This window comes from Somniosus microcephalus, unplaced genomic scaffold (assembly GCF_052327205.1).
Source record: "Somniosus microcephalus isolate GS21.2 unplaced genomic scaffold, FLI_Smic_1.0 unresolved_chr2, whole genome shotgun sequence".
Classification (NCBI taxonomy): domain Eukaryota; kingdom Metazoa; phylum Chordata; class Chondrichthyes; order Squaliformes; family Somniosidae; genus Somniosus; species Somniosus microcephalus.
The window spans coordinates 12,909,974-12,914,965 of NW_028225180.1; the positions used below are offsets into that span (position 1 = coordinate 12,909,974).

The window sequence follows — 4,992 nt, forward strand, 5'->3', positions numbered from 1 at the left end:
TGTTTCATCGACTTCAAGAAAGCCTTTGACTCTATATGGCACGAAGGGCTCTATTATAAACTTCTTCAGTGTGGAATAGGGGGCAAAGTCTATGACCTTATCAAATCAATGTATCTGAAAAACAAATGCGGGGTCAAAATTGGAGACAAACGCACCGATTTCTTCACCCAGAGAAGAGGCGTCCGGCAGGGCTGCAATTTGAGCCCAACCCTGTTCAACATATACATAAATGAATTAGCAGACATGCTGGAGCAAAGCGAGTCACCAGGTCTCCATCTCCTGGATGGAGAAGTGAAATCCCCATTCTATGCGGACGACCTGGTTCTGCTGTCTCCCACAGAACAGGGATTACAGCAACAACTAGACCTACTCGACAACTACTGCCAAAATTGGGCTCTAACAGTAAATCTAAAGAAAACCAACATCATGATTTTTCAAAAAAGGCCCAGATGTCAGGAAAACAAATACCAGTTTACCCTCAGTGATACCACTATAGGACACACTATGAGCTACACCTACCTTGGTCTAACTATTACAGCATCAGGGAGCTTCAGCATAGCAGTGAATGCACTAACAGAAAAAGCCCGAAGAGCCCTATATGCAATAAAAAGAAAATTCTACAACATCCAAATCCCAATCAAAATCTGGCTCAAAATATTTGACAGCATAATCCTGCCCATTGCACTGTACGGTAGTGAAGTATGGGGCCCGCTAAATCACCAAAGCTACACTAAATGGGAAAAACACACAATAGAAGCCCTACATGCAGAATTCTGCTGAAGCATCCTTCGCACCCAAAGAAAAACGCCAACAAATGCATGCAGAGCCGAACTAGGCAGATACCCACTGATAATAAACATCCAAAAACGAGCACTAAACTTCCTAAATCACCTCAAATCTAGCTCCCCAGACACCCTTCATTTCAAAGCCTTTCAGACCCAAGAGCTAAACCCAGAAAAGAGTCCCCTGAGTCAGCTGCTACTGAAACTAAGTACTCAGCCGGACCCTGACCAGCCCCAGACCAACACAGCCGTCCAAACACCAATCCGAGTGAACCAAATCATTAAACAATGCAAAGGAACATACCTGGAACATTGGAACAAAATAACCGAAAGCCAAAGCAGATTAGAATGTTACCGGGCCCTAAAAAGAGAATATAAACTGGCAGACTACCTCACGACCATCAGAGACACAAAACAGAGACAGACCCTCACCAGGTACAGACTAAGCGACCACCAACTGGAAATTGAAAAAGGCAGATACAAGAAATCCTGGCAGCCTAGAGAGAATAGAATATGCGATCAATGTCTGGCCGGCGAGGTTGAAAAAGAAATGCATTTCCTCCTAAAATGCGAAAAATTCAACACATCAAGAAACATATTATTCAACAAGCTAAGCCAAACAACCCCAGATTTCAAGGAATTGGATGACCTGTCAAAATTGAGATTAGTCCTAGGAGAAGGAGACAGACCATACCTTGGGGCCAAATATGTAACAACATGTCACAACCTGAGGACTGTTTAAAATTAAGACTGTTTAAAATTAATATTGAACGTACCAAATGAAGTACAAAGACTGTTTAAAATTAATATTGTTTAAAATAATATTGTATGTACCCAACAAATGTCAAATCGATTGACACCTACAGAATGTTGGAAAACTGTACCTTTTTGCTATGTAAGCTTTGGCAATATTGTTCTCTGTAAACTTTCATGCCAATAAAGCATTTGAATTGAATTGAATTGAATTGAGAGAGGAGGTAGTGAGAGAGAGAAAGTGACAGAGGGGAGAGAGAGGCAAAGTGAGTGAGACAGAAACAGAGAAAAAGAGAGAGATAGAAAGGGAGTGACAGAAAGATAGAGAGAGAGTGGGAGAGACACAAAGAGGGAGAAATATAGAAAGAAGGAGGGAGAGAGAGAGAGTGGACCTGAGTTGCCTTGGGACGTTTTAGTACGTGAAAGTTGCTCTATTGTTGTTGAGAGGTGACTATTGAAGAGCCTGAGGCAGGTATCGGGGGATGAGACACAATCTGAGTGGTGAACTGCGCCCTGCCTCATTCTTCAAACGCACAGCACTAACTGGAATGAGAAATAATCCAGTGCAGGTGGCTCCATAGCTCAAGGGTTAGAGCACTGGTCTTGTAAACCAGGGGTCGTGAGTTCAAATCTCACTGGTGCCTCTGCAAATTTGTTAATTCACAGCATGTTTACTTTTAAGTGCGAAACAGCTCCGAGACCAACACGAGAAAAGGCTCAATCTCCACCTCTCCCTCTTCCGTTCAATTCCCCTGTCCTGCCTCTCTCTCACCACATCTCTCCCCTTTCCTCTCTCACTCTGTCCTTTCCTCTTGGTGAGAGGAGGAGGATGGGGAGAGAAGAGATGAAGGGAAGGAGAGAGAGAGAGAGGGGAAGTGGACAGCAGGGAGGCGAGAGGAGAAAGAAGAGGGGGAGAGAGAGAGGCAGAAGTGGGAGTTGGAGAGGGGGATGCCGAGAGCGGCAAGGTGAGATAGAGCGAGGGGAAGGGGAGAGGAGAGGCTAGATGGTGGAGGGGGAAATGAGACAGGGGAACAAAGTGGGAAGGGAGGGAAGGGAAGGAGATAGAGGCAAGAGGGAGTGACAGAGTTAGAAGGGGAGGGAAGAGAAGAATGAAGGGAAGGGGTGAGAGGGAAGGAGATAGAGGAAGTGTAGGGGTTTGCAAAATTCCCCTATTTTCCTTGAAGATCGGGAAATATTGGTCCACATCGTTGTTGAAGAATTATGTGTTTGAAATGCCGCTGGGTTGGATCAATGTTTTTAAAGCATACTCAGAGCCACGAAAGACTGCTCTGAGATGGACAGCACATGGACAACACCGGAATCGAGGAGTTCTGTGGAAATATTCGCACACATTAAGACAATACATTTGATTTGAATTTGTGCCCTTGAGCCTGGTCAATCACAAAAAAGTTTTTAAATGGCCGTCAGAAAGCATTGGCCAAGAACAGTGCGGCTTGGAAAAGCAGCTGGTACAGCTTGTAATGTGTCTGTGTGAAAGACCTGTCAATCAAACCAGGGAGTTTCCCTTTTGTGGAGAGGCAAGGTTTGTTTATACGAAACTGCAGGATGTTGATTTACTTACGGATTAGCCCACTTGAACCGAAACCGCAGAACAATTGGCTTCTATTTACACAGAAATCCAAACCCATTCAAAGCACTTACACACAATAGATACATCTAAACTCAGGAAAAGGTCTTTTGATATGCAACAGTTTAGGAATGAATGGGTTTTTGAATCACCAATTCTAAACAATAAGGCAGTTGGATACCCTTTTGTTTTAGCCCAGGTGAACTCTGGATGTGGGCGGGTACACTTCGGCCCCAGAGTGCAGACACATTAAATCAGTCACTTTGAATCAGCCAGTCATGGCTTTCTTTTGTGTATTGGAACTTTTGGGCGCGAATTTTGCACACAGACCTTTTTCAGTGCCAAACAGGAGTTGGCAGGATATAAAAGATAGCTCCTGAGAAGCGATCTCTCTCTCTTACTTCGCTGGACCACAGGTGAGCAGGGTTTCTGACTCCTCAGCAAGGCCACCTAGTCAGGAGTTGGGGGGGGGGTTGATTTAGGGGAAATTGCTAAGATTGTTTAATCAACATTGTAGCCATCAATCCCTCGTTTTTGCCGTCTGCCTTCCCCCATTTAAGCAATTTTACTGTAATTACTGTGTTCATGTGGTATAGTTTAAATTTGATTACAGTTTCTATAGTTTAATAAAGTTTGACTTTCTCACACCCAGACCAGTTGTCCGCTTTTAATATATCATTAATTATAAGTCCTTCAGTCAGAACTGGAAGGTGGGGTAGCGATTCGAAACCGCTGTTTGAATTGGTTTAAGGGTAGCAGGCAAAGGCTGCTGACCAGGTAAATTACCGTAAACCAGGTAAAAGGTTGGCATTGGTCAGGGTGCGGGCAAAGCTGCCTGACCAGGCAAATTACCATAAACCAGTTAAAAGATGCTCCCCTACAGAAGGAGAGAGGTGGAAGGGGGCAAGAGACAGAGTGAGAATGGGAGAGAGCGGGAAAGTGGAGAGTGTGAGAGAATAGATGAGAGAAGGGCGGATGGAGGAAGAGCAATGAGACTGAGGAAGGGCGAAGGGGAGAAAGAGTAAAAGTAACAGAGAGGGAGAGAGAAAGAGAGAGAAAGTGAGAGCGCCACAGAGAAAAAGAGAAAGAGCTAGAAAGGGACAGAGAGTGACAGAAAGATAGAGAGAGAGTGGTGGAGACACAAAGAGGGAGAAATATAGAAAGAAGGAGGCAGAGAGACTGAGAGAGAGATGAGTGTAACTGAGTTGCCTTGGGACGTTTTAGTACGTGAAAGTTGCTCTATTGTTGTTGAGAGGCGACTATTGAAGAGCCAGAGGCAGATATCGGGGGATGAGACACAATCTGAGTGGTGAACTGCGCCCTGCCTCATTCTTCAAAAACACAGCACTAACTGGAATGAGAAACACTTCTTTGCAGGTGGTTCTGTAGCTCAGTGGTTAGAGCACTGGTCTTGTAAACCAGGGGTTGTGAGTTCAAATCTCACTGGGGCCTCTGCAAATTTGTTAATTTACAGCATGTTTACTTTTAAACATGAAAAAGTTCTGAGGCCAACACAAGATCAGGATCTCTCTCGCCCTTCCCAATCGCCACTTCTCCCTCTCCTTCTGTTCAATTCCCCCTCTTTGCATCTCTCTCTCCCCTTCACCCTCTCATTCACCTCCTCTCTCTGCACTTTCCCTGCTCTCTCACCACTTCCCTTCCTCCTACTTTCTCTCTTTCCCCCTCTCACTCTGTCCTTTCCTCTTGGGGAGAGTAGAAGGAGGATGGGGAGAGAAGAGGCGAAAGGGAGAGAGTGTGTAGGGGAGAGAGAAAAGGGAAGGAGATAAAGAGGGGAAATGGACAGCTGGAAGGAGGGAGGCGGGAAGTGGTTAGACAGCGTGAAAAGAGGAGAGAGGGTGAAAAGAGGAG

The 4,992-nt window shown here is 45.1% G+C and overlaps 2 non-coding genes across 2 annotated transcripts; both read left to right on the plus strand.

The window, feature by feature from the left end:
* Positions 1 to 2,106: 2,106 nt before the first annotated feature.
* trnat-ugu (transfer RNA threonine (anticodon UGU)) lies at positions 2,107 to 2,179 on the plus strand. Its single transcript has one exon. It is a non-coding gene; the product is annotated as a tRNA-Thr (tRNA).
* A 2,323-nt stretch (positions 2,180 to 4,502) lies between these two features.
* trnat-ugu (transfer RNA threonine (anticodon UGU)) lies at positions 4,503 to 4,575 on the plus strand. Its single transcript has one exon. It is a non-coding gene; the product is annotated as a tRNA-Thr (tRNA).
* Positions 4,576 to 4,992: the final 417 nt, after the last annotated feature.